At 42.7% G+C, this 15,647-nt stretch overlaps 1 protein-coding gene across 2 annotated transcripts in view; it reads right to left on the reverse strand.

Annotated features, from left to right (window-relative positions):
* tp53i11b (tumor protein p53 inducible protein 11b) overlaps positions 1-15,647 on the reverse strand; it is an 85,096-nt gene that overhangs the window by 58,276 nt on the left and 11,173 nt on the right. For both annotated transcript variants that reach the window (XM_046344285.1, XM_046344279.1), the window contains exon 2: positions 3,351-3,466. The gene's annotated coding sequence lies outside the window, so the exon portion shown is untranslated. The remainder of the gene's footprint in view (positions 1-3,350; positions 3,467-15,647) is intronic.

Genomic DNA, 15,647 nt, shown 5'->3' on the forward strand with positions numbered 1-15,647 from the left:
TTCACATTAAAACCCCTAGTTCACATCACAAAACACCCGGAACCAAGATGAATGTGACACGGTGTGCTTTCAACATGACAACAAGAGAAAGCCCATTAACCTGTAGAAGTAGAGTTTCCTTCCCACTCCCCCACTAGGGGTACACTCCCCCACCCGCCCACTAGGGGTCCTACTGCGACTAAATCTAGGGGTCCTACCACTCCCCCACTAGGGGTCCTACCACTCCCCCCACTAGGGGTCCTACCACTCCCCCCACTAGGGGTCCTACCACTCCCCCCACTAGGGGTCCTACCACTCCCCCCACTAGGGGTCCACTCCCCCCACTAGGGGTCCACTCCCCCCACTAGGGGTCCACTCCCCCCACTAGGGGTCCTACTACGACTAGATCTAGGGGCCCACTCCCCCACAAGGGGCCCACACCCCCACTAGGGGTCCTACTAAGACTAGATCTAGGGGTCCACTCCCCCACTACGGGCCCACTAGGGGTCCTACTACGACTAGATCTAGGGTTCCTATGAAATAAATCACTAGTTCTATGATAAAAAATAAACTGAATTGACGAAAAAAAAAAAAATTTTGGGGGGGGAACCCCCAGACTTAAAAATGGTCCGTTCAACAGTCTGTGGTCAGACCAAATCGAAGTCTCTCCGGTGGAGAGATACACAGGACCCATCGAGGTCTCTCCGGTGGAGAGATACACAGGACCCATCGAGGTCTCTCCGGTGGAGAGATACACAGGACCCATCGAGGTCTCTCTGGTGGAGAGATACACAGGACCCATCGAGGTCTCTCCGGTGGAGAGATACACAGGACAAGGGACCCATCGAGGTCTCATTGGTGGAGAGATACACAGGACAAGGGACCCATCGAGGTCTCATTGGTGGAGAGATACACAGGACAAGGGACCCATCGAGGTCTCATTGGTGGAGAGATACACAGGACAAGGGACCCATCGAGGTCTCATTGGTGGAGAGATACACAGGACAAGGGACCCATCGAGGACCCATCGAGGTCTCATTGGTGGAGAGATACACAGGACAAGGGACCCATCGAGGTCTCATTGGTGGAGAGATACACAGGACAAGGGACCCATCGAGGTCTCATTGGTGGAGAGATACACAGGACAAGGGACCCATCGAGGTCTCTCTGGTGGAGAGATACACAGGACAAGGGACCCATCGAGGTCTCTCTGGTGGAGAGATACACAGGACAAGGGAAATTACAACATCAGAAAACAGTTGCGTTGTAAAGCGTAAACTTTCCCGCTGTCAATGTCTTAATGTGTAGTAAAAAAAAAGAAAAAAAAAGAGACCCAACAAGCCATCCTCCTAGCCATGTGTAATAAACACTAACAGGTCGATCAACATGACATCATGGTTCAACAAGCCATCCTCCTAGCCATGTGTAATAAACACTAACAGGTCGATCAACATGACATCATGGTTCAACAAGCCATCCTCCTAGCCATGTGTAATAAACACTAACAGGTCGATCAACATGACATGGTTCAACAAGCCATCCTCCTAGCCGTGTGTAATAAACACTAACAGGTCGAGCAACATTAATTCATGGTTCAACAAGCCATCCTCCTAGCCGTGTGTAATAACAAACACTAACAGGTCGATCAACATGACATCATGGTTCAACAAGCCATCCTCCTAGCCATGTGTAATAAACACTAACAGGTCGAGCAACATTAATTCATGGTTCAACAAGCCATCCTCCTAGCAGTGTGTAATAACAAACACTAACAGGTCGATCAACATGACATCATGGTTCAACAAGCCATCCTCCTAGCCATGTGTAATAAACACTAACAGGTCGATCAACATGACATCATGGTTCAACAAGCCATCCTCCTAGCCGTGTGTAATAACAAACACTAACAGGTCGATCAACATGACATCATGGTTCAACAAGCCATCCTCCTAGCCGTGTGTAATAACAAACACTAACAGGTCGATCAACATGACATCATGGTTCACCAACCCATCCTCCTAGCCGTGTGTAATAACAAACACTAACAGGTCGATCAACATGACATCATGGTTCAACAAGCCATCCCGGTTCAACAAGCCATCCCGGTTCAACAAGCCATCCTCCTAGCCGTGTGTAACAAACACTAACAGGTCGATCAACATGACATCATGGTTCAACAAGCCATCCCGGTTCAACAAGCAGGCCCTCAGACGTAGGATCCAAGGCAGTCTAGTATCTGACGTACAGTAGTGCTATAGTGAGAGACCTGAAAGAGGGGCTTTTGTCAAAGTGGTGACAGGAAATGTGACACCAACTACATCATAAAATAGTGTTGCCTGTGCAGCGCACACAATTCACCCCCCACTCACTCACCGCACCCCCTTTCCCCCACTCCCCTAATCCGCTCCCCCAACAGCGAGTTAGCCTCAAGGCCCACCAGAACTGGCCAATGCTTATTTCAATGAGCTTGTAGATAAAATAAATGATTGAATAACTCCACATGCTGCACTGTAGAATACTGGCTAATATAGTGAAGAACAAGAGAACTGAAGAAAAAGAGCAGACTAACTGACTGTACTGGCTAGAGTAGAATCAAAGAGTGATTTACTGACTGACTGTACTGGCTAGAGTAGAATCAAAGTGATTTACTGACTGACTGTACTGGCTAGAGTAGAATCAAAGAGTGATTTACTGACTGACTGACTGTACTGGCTAGAGTAGAATCAAAGAGTGATTTACTGACTGACTGACTGTACTGGCTAGAGTAGAATCACAGAGTGATTTACTGACTGACTGACTGTACTGGCTAGAGTAGAATCACAGAGTGATTTACTGACTGTACTGGCTAGAGTAGAATCACAGAGTGATTTACTGACTGTACTGGCTAGAGTAGAATCACAGAGTGATTTACTGACTGACTGACTGTACTGGCTAGAGTAGAATCAAAGAGTGATTTACTGACTGACTGTACTGGCTAGAGTAGAATCAAAGAGTGATTTACTGACTGACTGTACTGGCTAGAGTAGATTCAAAGAGTGATTTACTGACTGACTGTACTGGCTAGAGTAGATTCAGAGTGATTTACTAACTGACTGTACTGGCTAGAGTAGAATCAGAGTGATTTACTAACTGACTGTACTGGCTAGAGTAGAATCAGAGTGATTTACTAACTGACTGTACTGGCTAGAGTAGAATCAGAGTGATTTACTAACTGACTGTACTGGCTAGAGTAGAATCAGAGTGATTTACTGACTGACTGTACTGGCTAGAGTAGAATCAGAGTGATTTACTCAACTATTGATACCACACAGTACAGGATTCTGAGGCAAGAGTAGATATAGATGTGTGTGTTTGAGTGAGAAGAGACTTACTCAAATATAGGAACCTGGAGGGTCTGGGAGTGGGGTCCACACCTAGCTCCTAACCCAGTATGCAATGCCCTTCTCTGGACAGATATCCTGCCGTGCTGGCACCCTGCAGAAATCACCTGTGATGGAGAGAGCGAGAGAGAGAGAGTGTCAGTATAGCTTGTTTTTCAGTGTGTGGACAATCACTGTCTAACAGGAAGACCTGAAGTAACGAAAAATGCTCCTGACAGCTTCTGGAATGTCATGAGGCAACATTGTTTTCGTGACTGACAAGCATTAATGACTCGCTATGTACAAATGCTGCGTTTGACTGACGAGATTAACTCCTTTCCAACAGGATTCAGGAGTGAATCTTCAATCTAAAAATACAAAGTTTCATTCCTCACATCCACAAGTGGAATAAAACCCAACAGCTGGGAATGTGTTGGAGAAAATAAACTAAGGCTAAACACAGCATGACAGAAAAAAACCTGAGAGATTACTGACAACAAAGCCTGACATTTCAGCCAGTGACAGAGTCTGATCTGAGCCACTGACGTTTCTGTCGGCTTTCAGCCTACACCAGGAATATGGTGACAGGAATTGCCCTGCCTACTCAATGTGGTGTCTGTACACTTAAACTCTGCACTCTCTAATACTGTAGCGCTCTTAATTCTGCCTGTGCACCAGAAACGCAACGGTTCTTCGGTCACTGCTTCACTGGATGTTAGTGTGTGTGTGTGTGTGTGTGTGTGTGTGTGTGTGTGTGTGTGTGTGTGTGTGTGTGTGTGTGTGTGTGTGTGTGTGTGTGTGTGTGTGTGTGTGTGTGTTCCAGTCACAGTCCGTGTTATTTGTGAAAAAGCAAGAAGCTCTTGCCCATTGGATGTCAATGGAGACATCTGGGTTGTGAGAACACAAACACACACACAACCCACCCAGGGTCTACATTACTGATCCCTGGTTGACCTGCTAACAGACAATGAAGAAATTAAAGATGAATGCCAGGAAGGAAGAAAAGCCACCCCCCCCATTCTCCACTCTCGCTCTCTCCTAGGCTCTTAAAGGCTCAGTGCAGTCAAAAATCATGTTTCTTCTGTGTTACCATTATGTACAACAGCTGATAAAACGAACACTGTAAAAGTTATTATTATCAGTGTCATTTCCTGATGATTCTATTTTCCAAACAGCAACTAACAATTATATATATTTTTTTGAATTGCGCCGAATACAACAGGTGTTGACTTTACTATGAAATACTTGCTTACGAGCCCCACCGATGCAGAGTTTTAAAGAATAGTAGTAATACAGTCACACACACCACAATGTGAAGCTATATACAGGAAGTATCAGATCAATGTGCAGATGTAGAGGTATTTGAGGGAGATACGGACTTGAAAAGGTAAAGAAACTTCCGGATAATAAATTAAATAGTAAAGAATGTAGAAGCAGCGAATGAAGAGTAAAAAAGGGTGTGTGTGTAGTTAGTGTAGGTACACACACAAAAAAGTAGTCAGCCACCAATTGTGCAAGCTCTCCCACTTAAAAAGATGAGGCCTGTAATTTATCATCATGACAGACAAAATGAGAAGAAAAAAAATCCAGAAAATCACATTGTAGGATTTGTTAATGAATTTATTTGCAAATTAAGGTGGAAAATAAGTATTTGGTCACCTACAAACAAGCAAGATTTCTGGCTCTCACAGACCTGTAACAACTTCTTTAAGAGGCTCCTCTGTCCTCCACTCGTTACCTGTATTAATAGCACCTGTTTTGAACTTGTTATCAGTATAAGAGACACCTGTCCACAACGTCAAACAGTCACACTCCAAACTTTACTATTTCCAAGACCAAAGAGCTGTCAAAGGACACCAGAAACAAAATTGTAGACCTGCACCAGGCTGGGAAGACTGAATCTGCAATAGGTAAGCAGCTTGGTTTGAAGAAATCAACTGTGGGAGCAATTATTAGGAAATGGAAGACATACAAGACCACTGATAATCTCGCCCGATCTGGGGCTCCACGTAAGATCTCACCCCGTGGGGTCAAAATTATCACAAGAACGGTGAGCAAAAATCCCAGAACCACACGGGGGGACCTAGTGAATGACCTGCAGAGAGCTGGGACCAAAGTAACAAAGCCTACCATCAGTAACACACTACACCGCCAGGGACTCAAATCCTGCAGTGCCAGACGTGTCCCCCTGCTTCAGCCAGTACATGTCCAGGCCCGTCTGAAGTTTGCTAGAGAGCATTTGGATGACCCAGAAGAAGATTGGGAGAATGTCATATGGTGAGATGAAACCAAAATATAACTTTTTGGTAAAAACTCAAATTGTCGTGTTTGGAGGACAAAGAATGCTGAGTTGCATCCAAAGAACACCATACCTACTGTGAAGCATGGGGGTGGAAACATCATGCTTTGGGGCTGTTTTTCTGCCAAGGGACCAGGACGACTGATCCGTGTAAAGGAAAGAATGAATGGGGCCATGTATCGTGAGATTTTGAGTGAAAACATCCTTCCATCAGCAAGGGCATTGAAGATTAAACGTGGCTGGGTCTTGCAGCATGACAATGATCCCAAACACACCACCCGGGCAACGAAGGAGTGGCTTCGTAAGAAGCATTTCAAGGTCCTGGAGTGGCCTAGCCAGTCTCCAGATCTCAACCCCATAGAAAATCTTTGGAGGGAGTTGAAAGTCCGTGTTGCCCAGCAACAGCCCCAAAACATCACTGCTCTAGAGGAGATCTGCATGGAGGAATGGGCCAAAATACCAGCAACAGTGTGTGAAAACCTTGTGAAGACTTACAGAAAACGTTTGACCTCTGTCATTGCCAACAAAGGGTATATAACAAAGTATTGAGAAACTTTGTTTACTGACCAAATACTTATTTTCCACCATAATTGGCAAATAAATGTATTAAAAATCCTACAATGTGATTTTCTGTTTTTGGTTGTACTAATTTATTGCCATTGGGGCCCACCGGTATAAGTGCTAAACTGCTTACTGACTGTACACTAACGTTACTGCATGATTGTCACAGATTTAGTAATGCGTTACTAGTTCTCTTAGCTTGGGGACAACGATGTAGGCTGTGTAGCAGTTATGACATGGCTTGGAAAGTTTTTTATTTTTTTAAATCGCCTGGTCACATACAGTTGATGTGTGTGCATTGAAGTCCACAAGCAAAGGGAAAAGGTGAGAGGAGGAGAGTGCATAGATGGGAGAAGGAATACAACGTGGCTGCTATGAAAGTGAATTGTGTTTACGCCTGACCAGGGGTGTATTCATCATGCCGATTCTGTTGATAAACACGAGGCCAATGGTGACTTCAAAACAGTTACAGAACTGAATGGCTGTGATAAGAGAAAACTGACGATGGATCAACAACATTGTAGTTGCTCCACAATAATAACCTAAATGACAGAGTGAAAAGAATGAAGCCTGTAAAGAATTTAAAACATATTCCAAAACATGCTTCCTGTTTGCAACAAGGAACTATAGTAATTCTGCAAAAAAAAAGTGTATATATATATATATATAAAAATAATTGGTAAAGCAATTAACTTTTTGTCCAGAATACAAATATGTATGTTTAGGGCAAATCCAATAAGACACATTATCGAGTACCACTTCACATATTTTCAACCATAGTGGTGGCTGCATCATGTTATGGGTATGCTTGTAATCGTTAAGGACTGGGGAGTTTTTCAAGATAAAAAGAAACTGAATGGAGCTAAGCACAGGCAAAATCCTAGAGATAAACCTGGTTCAGTCTGCTTTCCACCAGACAATGGGAGAAGAATTCACCTTTCAGCAGGACAATAAGCTAAAACACAAAGCCAAATATACAAGAAGAAGCGAGTTTGTTTTGACTTAAATATATAGCAAGACTTGAACATGGTTGTCTAACAAATGATCAACAACCAATTAGCTTGAAGAACTTTGAAAATATATATATTTTTTTTTAAATGGGCAAATATTATACAATCCAGATGTGCAGAGCTCGTAGAGATTTACCCAGAAACACTCACAGCTGTAGTCACTGCCGAAGTTGATTCTAACATGTATTGATAAGAGCGTCTGCTAAATGACTTAAATGTAATGTAATGTATTGACTCAGTGGTATGAATACCTACTTAAATTAGATATTTCTGCATTTAGTTTTCAAAACATGTTTTAATTTTGTCATTACGGGGTATTTTGTGTAGTTTGGTGGGGGGGGGGGAACGATTGAATCTATTTTGAATTCGGGCTGTAACAAACTGTGGAATAAATCAAGGGGTATGAAAAGTTTCTGAAGTCACTGTATCTCTCTGTAGCCCTGGATTGTCCATCCATATGTAGTAAGAGTAACACAGGGTGAATTGGCCAATTCGTTGACAACGTTGACTTGCTTATATAGACCGAACACTACCGGTTTGCTGAAATGCGTGGGAGAGGGGGAAGTTGGTAACGTGGCTCGAGCACTTTCACGGAGGTGCCGAAACCCCCTATTCTTCTCAACCGCTGAGAATGGACGCATATCCGTGGCTATAAAACATAGCTGCAGCTCTTGTCATGTCTTTGATTTCTTTGGCCCGGTCAGAATCAGATGCTTGAATACAGAGACCAAGTTGTTGTCGTTTCTGTTTTTTCTCCAGCGGAGGAAATACTGGGGTGCTGTCGACATGTTTACGGCGACATGTTTGAGGTGTTGTCAGCTGCATAAAGTTGACTGGTTGAGCTGGTAAAGGTAGATGGGTCTATAGAGGTAAATATACCCTTATGTTTGAGGTGTTGTCAGCTGCATAAAGTTGACTGGTTGAATTTGATCAGGACCCTGACCTAGTTTTCCCAATCTCTAACTGTCCTTAATAAACTCCCTGCGAGTCCCTGGGTGTAGTGCTCTGAGACACTATTCAGCTTATGTCCCAAATGGAAGCCTATTCCCTATATAGCGCACTGCTTTTGACTACAGCCCTATGGGCCCTGGTTCAAAGTGTTGCACTGTATAAAGGAGCGGGTGCCATTTTGGGACGAAAACACTATCAACTATAAATATACCCTCTGCTCCATTGCCCTTTTAATCTACTAGGAAACCAAAATGTTTTCAAACTGGAGATCTAAAACGATGGAGGTTTATTGACCCCACCAGTTGCCATTGTACAAAACTAGTTCCCGGACAGCTTGAAAATGCACCAATTAAGATTTAAATATTTTTGATTACAATGTGCCTATGCGGCTTTAGTTGTTTTAACGGAATAGCCGTTGTCATCTCAGATTTACTCAAGAGGCATATAACACAGCGTAGTCATAGCTTATCGGGCTTGTGTTTTCATTTTAGTTTTTCATTCGAGTTCACAGTGCGAACCGAACAGAGGTCCCCGTTCCGAACGGTTCTGTACAAATACGTGTAACGGTACACCCCTAATAGTCAAGAGGAGCAGGTTTGCATAGGTGAGAGTTTCAGTTTACCACGGTGAGATAATAATAATAATAAATGCCATTTAGCAGACGCTTTTATCCAAAGCGACTTACAGTCATGTGTGCATACATTCTACGTATGGGTGGTCCCGGGGATCGAACCCACTACCCTGGCGTTACAAGCGCCATGCTCTACCAACTGAGCTACAGAAGGACCAAGGAGATCATTGTACGGTAAATTGGTTAATAGCCCAATAACAAAGAGCTCCAAACCTCTGCCAGTAATAGCTAGTTTTCAGTTTTCCCTCCCCAGTCAGACCAATCTAAAAGACAGGCCAAGCAAAAGTTTGTCAATTTTAAATGGAAATCTATTACAGTAATGTACTTAACTGTTACCAATAAATTTGATATTTATATAAAAACAGCTGCATTGGGCCTTTACATCTTTAAAAAAAAGAACATTTAAAAAAAGAGTTAACAGAGTCCATGACGACAGAAACAAACATAAGAAATACCCTGATGAAGAGAGAGGTGTCATGAGGACACTGAGTTCCATACTACACCATTCTGTAACATCCTACTGTCAAATTGGGTGGCAGGGTAGCCTAGTGGTTAGAGCGTTGGACTAGTAACCGAAAGGTTACCGAGCTGACAAGGTACAAAATCTGTCGTTCTGCCCCTAGAACAGGCAGTTAACCCACTGTTCCTAGGCCATCATTGAAAATAAGAATTTGTTCTTACCAGACTTGCCTAGTTAAATAAAAGGTATACACAAAAAATAATGTTTAGTCTCATGTTCCAGTTTCGTTTTTTTTTTTTTTGAGTTCAGACAAAAGTACAAACACAAAAAAAAAGAGCTCTCTCTCTCGTACTGTTAATGACCCGTTCCCTCACATCCTTAAAGTAAGAAATTACAGTCACAAACATGTCAAGTCACAATGTCCCGAGTCTCAAGCTAATGTGTCTATTTCAGGCTACTAAGACAGCCCTTTTCATTCATTTAGTCTACAACATTTTGATTATGTAATACTTCAATTTTAACAACAAATTGCAAATGCAAGCGCTCAGTAAATTAAGTCAATTGTGACATACCAAAAAAGACTAGACCTATGCTAGTAATCATTACTTAACGCCCCATTGCAAACTAAAAACGGTTCATATTCTTGATCACTAAACAATTTCTTTGGAGGTGCATACTTCTAGAATTATGGCAATCCTCCCTCTGTACAATTTGACGTTGCGATACACACGATTCTATACAGGTCCTTGCAAATGTTTTCACAACCCTTGGATTCTTTCAAACGGTATTGTCACGAAGTTAATTGAATTAGAATTCATTTAAATTGGATTAATTTTAAAGTGGAATGTGAAAGTGGAAGGAAAATGCTACATTAATTTTATTTTTATTTTTTTAATACAAAATAAATAATGCAGATGAAGTATTCCCCCCTCCCTGACTCAATACGTGTTCGAGACACATTTGGCATATATTACAGCTGTGAGTCTTCTTGGGTAAGTCTAAGAGATTTGTATACTATCCCATTATTATACTATCCTTTACAATATTTTCTTGCAAAGGTGGCCACTCTGGAAAATGTCCCTGTCTTCTTAGTAAGAAACTCCCGTGTAGATGTGGCCTTCTGTTTTAAGGTTATTGTCCAGCTGAAAGGTGAATTCCTCACAGCGTCTGATGGAAAGCAGACTGAAGTAAGTTTAACCTCTAGGATTGTGTATTTTGCTTAGCTCCATCCCATTTATTCTTATCCTGAAAATCTCCCCGGTATTTGCGGATGTCAAGCATTCCCATGCAAAAGACCAACATGCTTGAAAAAACAAAACAAACATGGGAGGGAAGGAGGCAGTTACTCAGTTGTGTTGCATTTGCCCCAAACTGTAGGGCTTTGCATTTAGGCCAAAACGTGTATTCCTATGCAGTGTTATTCCTTTAGTATTCATTTAGTGCCTTGGACATATGAATGTTTAGAAATATTTGTATTGTTCTTTTCGCTCTGTCATTCAGGTCTTTATTGTGTAGTTGATCCTCTCCCCCATTGAACTCTGTAGGCGTTTTTTTAAACAACCAATGGTAACATCCCCTGAGCGGTTTCATCCCTGTCCTGCAGCTCAGTTCAGAAGGACGACTGGATCTCGGATGTGTCTGGGTGGTTTAATACATCATCCACAGCCTAATTATTAACTTGACCAAGGCTTAAAGCGATATTCAGTCTGATCTGTTATGGTTACCAATCACTGCCCTTTTATGCGGCTTTCATTGAACAGGTGCTTGAAATTCAATACTTGACTGAGGGACCTTACAGATGTACAGTGTATTCAGTAAGTATTCAGGCCCAGTCACTTTTATAACACTTACGTTAGACTTATTCTAAAATGGGTTCAATTGTTCCCCCTCTTCTATCTACACACAATACTCCATAATGACAAAGAAAAAACAGGTGGACATTTCTGCTAATTTATAAAAAAAAATATATATATACATATAAAATAAATTAATATATATATAAATCACATTTACATAAGTATTCAGACCTTTCACTCAGTACTTTGTTGAAGCATTTTCGGCAGCAATTCCAGCCATGTCTTCTTGGGTTTGACGCTACAAACTTGGCACACCTGTATTTGGGGTGTTTCTCCCATTCTCCTCTGCAGATCCTCTCAAGCTGTCAGGTTGGATGGGGAGCATTGCTGCACAGCTATTTTCAGATCTCTCCAGAGATGTTAGATCGGGTTCAAGTCCAGGATCTGCCTGGGCCACTCAAGAACAAATCAGAGCCTTGTCCCGAACCCACTCCTATATTGTCTTGGCTGGGTGCTTAGGGTGGTTGCCCTGTTGGAAGGTGACCCTTCACCCCAAGTTTGAGTGCTCGGGAGCAGGTTTTCAATCGGGGATCTCTGTACACTGCTCCGTTCATCTTTCCCTCGATCCTGACTAGTCTCCCAGTCGCCGCCACTGAAAAAAATCCCCACTGCATGATGCTGCCACCACCTTGCTTCACTGCATGGATAGTGCCTGGTTTCCTCCAGACATGAAGCTTGGCATTGAGGCCAGAGTTCAATCTTGTTTTCATAATACCAGAGAATCTTGTTTTTCATGGTCAGAGTCCTTAAGGTGCCTTTTAACAAACTCAAAGCAGGCGTTCGTGTTCTTTTTTAGGAGGAGTGGCTTCGGTCTGGTCCCTACCATAAAGGCCTGATTGGTGGAGTACTGTAGAGATGGGAGAATGTTGCAGAAGGACATCTCCACAGATGAACTCTGGAGCGCTGTCAGAATGACCATCAGGCTCTTGGTCCCAGGATTGCTCAGTTTGGCCGAGCGGCCAGCTCTAGGAAGAGTCTTGGTGGTTGCAAACTTCTTCCATTTAAGAATTATGGGAGGCCAGTGTTCTTGGGGACCTTCAATGCTGCAGACATTTTTTGGTGTAGGTATTAATGCCTCTGTGTAGCCGTTAGCACAAGCTTCTGGTTGATGGAAAGGCTTCCCCCAACACCTTCTCAACTAAATGTCATCTACAAGTATCTACAAGTAGCCTATGCATACTTGGCATAATGCATCAATCCAGGGTATTTTGTTTGGAGAACTCTAATCACGTGCCTTTCAAAAACACCACTAAACAGCCTCTTGCTAGGTGGACACTAGCAACTATTTTTTCACCATACCTCGAGATTGGTCTCCTGATGTGGACATAAAACATCCAATTTTGTTGTTTTTCCTATTAAGAAAAAAAGTGGATGGGAGAGAGAGCAGAAAAACTGGGAAAATTATGAAACCTGAAAATACAAACCAGCAGGCCAGGCCAGCATGCAGTGATGTCTGAGCCTCTGGGACAGCCATGCTACTGTTGGCAGACCAGCAACAAAGCAACAGAACCCAGAAAATGACTCTGAACCATCTCAGCTATCACTGCAGTACAGTTGTGTCAAGTTGGCTGTATGTCCTTTGGGTGGTGGACCATTCTTGATACAAAACAGGAAACTGTTGAGCGTGAAAAACCCATCAACATTGCTTTTCAAATAGAAAGGTTTAGAAGTGTGTGTGTGTGTGTGTGTGTGTGTGTGTGTGTGTGTGTGTGTGTGTGTGTGTGTGTGTGTGTGTGTGTGTGTGTGTGTGTGTGTGTGTGTATAGAAAGGTTTAGAAGTGTGTGTGTCTGTGTGTCTGTGTGTATAGAAAGGTTTAGAAGTGTGTGTGTCTGTGTGTCTGTGTGTATAGAAAGGTTTAGAAGTGTGTGTGTCTGTGTGTCTGTGTGTCTGTGTGTCTGTGTGTCTGTGTGTATAGAAAGGTTTAGAAGTGTGTGTGTCTGTGTGTCTGTGTGTCTGTGTCTGTGTGTCTAGAAAGGTTTAGAAGTGTGTGTGTCTGTGTGTCTGTGTGTCTGTGTGTGTGTCTGTGTGTGTGTCTGTGTGTGTGTCTGTGTGTGTGTCTGTGTGTCTGTGTGTGTGTCTGTGTGTGTGTCTGTGTGTGTGTCTGTGTGTGTCTGTGTGTGTCTGTGTGTGTCTGTGTGTGTCTGTGTGTGTCTGTGTGTGTCTGTGTGTGTCTGTGTGTGTCTGTGTGTGTCTGTGTGTGTCTGTGTGTGTCTGTGTGTGTCTGTGTGTGTCTGTGTGTGTGTGTGTGTGTGTGTGTGTATAGAAAGTATTCAGACCCATTCACGTTTTGTTTTGTTACAGACTGTTTCTGACTGTTTCTGACTGTTTCTGACTGTTTCTGACTGTTTCTGACTGTTTCTGACTGTTTCTGACTGTTTCTGACTGTTTCTGACTGTTTCTGACTGTTTCTGACTGTTTCTGACTGTTTCTGACTGTTTCTGACTGTTTCTGACTGTTTCTGACTGTTTCTGACTGTTTCTGACTGTTTCTGACTGTTTCTGACTGTTTCTGACTGTTTCTGACTGTTTCTGACTGTTTCTGACTGTTTCTGACTTATTCAAAATGGATTAAATTGTTTAAAAAGGGGAAGGGGTCTGAATACTTCCCGAATGCACCGTATTTTTTATTTATTTTACCTTTATTTAACCAGTAGGCAAGTTGAGAACAAGTTCTCATTTACAATTGCGACCTGGCCAAGATAAAGCAAAGCAGTTCGACAGATACAACGACACAGAGTTACACATGGAGTAAAACAAACATACAGACAATAATACAGTATAAACAAGTCTTTTTACAATGTGAGCAAATGAGGTGAGAAGGGAGGTAAAGGCAAAAAAGGCCATGGTGGCAAAGTAAATACAATATAGCAAGTAAAACACTGGAATGGTAGTTTTGCAATGGAATAATGTGCAAAGTAGACATAAAAATAATGGGGTGCAAAGGAGCAAAATAAATAAATAAATTAAATACAGTTGGGAAAGAACGAGGTATACAGTATAGACGTGTGCATCTGACGGTTCTGACTTAAAATATATATGGACGACTACTCAGGTGTCTGGTTAGACTGTAAACTCTCCTTACAGATTCACATTAAACATCTCCAGTCCAAAATTAAATCGACAATCGGCTTCCTATTTCGCAACAAAGCATCCTTCACTCATGCTGCTAAACATACCCTCGTAAAACTGACTATCCTACCAATCCTCGACTTCGACGATGTCATTTATAAAAAAAGCTTCCAATACTCTACTCAGGAAATTGGATGTAGTGCTATCACACAGTGCCATCCGTTTTGTCACCCAAGACCCATATACCACCCACCACTGCGACCTGTATGCTCTCGTCGCCAAACACACTGGCTCCAGGTCATCTATAAGTCTTTGCTAGGTAAAGCTCCACCTTATCTCAGTTCACTATAACACCCACCCGTAGCACGCGTTCCAGCAGGTACATCTCACTGGTCATCCCCAAAGCCAACACCTCCTTTGGCTGCCGAACAGCGAGAACAAAAACGACAGAAAACTTAAATCTACCGTCAAACACTATTGGTTTATTTTTATACACACGGTAAAGAGGGCGTGGGAAAAGGGGCTGAGCTGGACCCAAGGAAAGAAAGAAATATCCCAAAACACCCCTAAGCTAGATGCTTCAATACAGCTAACTACCTAACCAATCAAATACAACGGGTGGTCCGCCCAGTTCTAACTAGGGTACTTAGACAAAGTATTCCTACGTGTAGAGTAGGTCCATAGGCGACTTGGCTTGGTACCTCCTTTCCCCACCATCAAACACCATAACAAAACTCACAGGATAACAGACAGAGTGGCATGTAAAAACAAGAGAGAGAGACAGAGAGAGAGACAGAGAGAGAGACAGAGAGAGAGACAGAGAGAGAGACAGAGAGAGAGACAGAGAGAGAGAGAGAGAGACAGAGAGAGAGACAGAGAGAGAGACAGAGAGAGAGACAGAGAGAGAGACAGAGAGACAGAGAGAGACAGAGAGACAGAGAGAGACAGAGAGACAGAGAGAGACAGAGAGACAGAGGAAACAACAGAATTGCTTTTTAAACCAAGGGAAAGGGGATGTGATTGGGTAATGGAAACAGGAGGTGTGTCTTCAGATGAATGACTTGATTGGGGAATGATGATTGGTGACACCTGTGAATAGTGGAGGAGGAAAGAAAATACACACAGGATACCTGTATCCGTAACACTAACTTTAAACATCAGTTATCTGAGCAGCTCACTGATCACTGCAGCTGTACACAGCCAATCTGTAAATAGCAAATCCAATCTAATTATGCATGTTATGGTTGGGTTCTGCTGCCAATGGAACGGATGGCAAAAAAATGAAAATAATAAATAAATAAAAATCGCTGAAGCTGGAGACTTATATTTCCCTCACTAACTGTAAACATCAGTTATCTGAGCAGCTAACCGATCGCTGCAGCTGTACATAACCCATCTGTAAATAGCCCAACTACCTACCTCATGCCCATATTGTTTTTATTTACTTTTTTTTTTGCCCTTTCGCACAGCAGT

The sequence above is a fragment of the Oncorhynchus gorbuscha genome, linkage group LG01 (genome assembly GCF_021184085.1).
Source record: "Oncorhynchus gorbuscha isolate QuinsamMale2020 ecotype Even-year linkage group LG01, OgorEven_v1.0, whole genome shotgun sequence".
NCBI classification, from domain to species: Eukaryota; Metazoa; Chordata; class Actinopteri; order Salmoniformes; family Salmonidae; genus Oncorhynchus; species Oncorhynchus gorbuscha.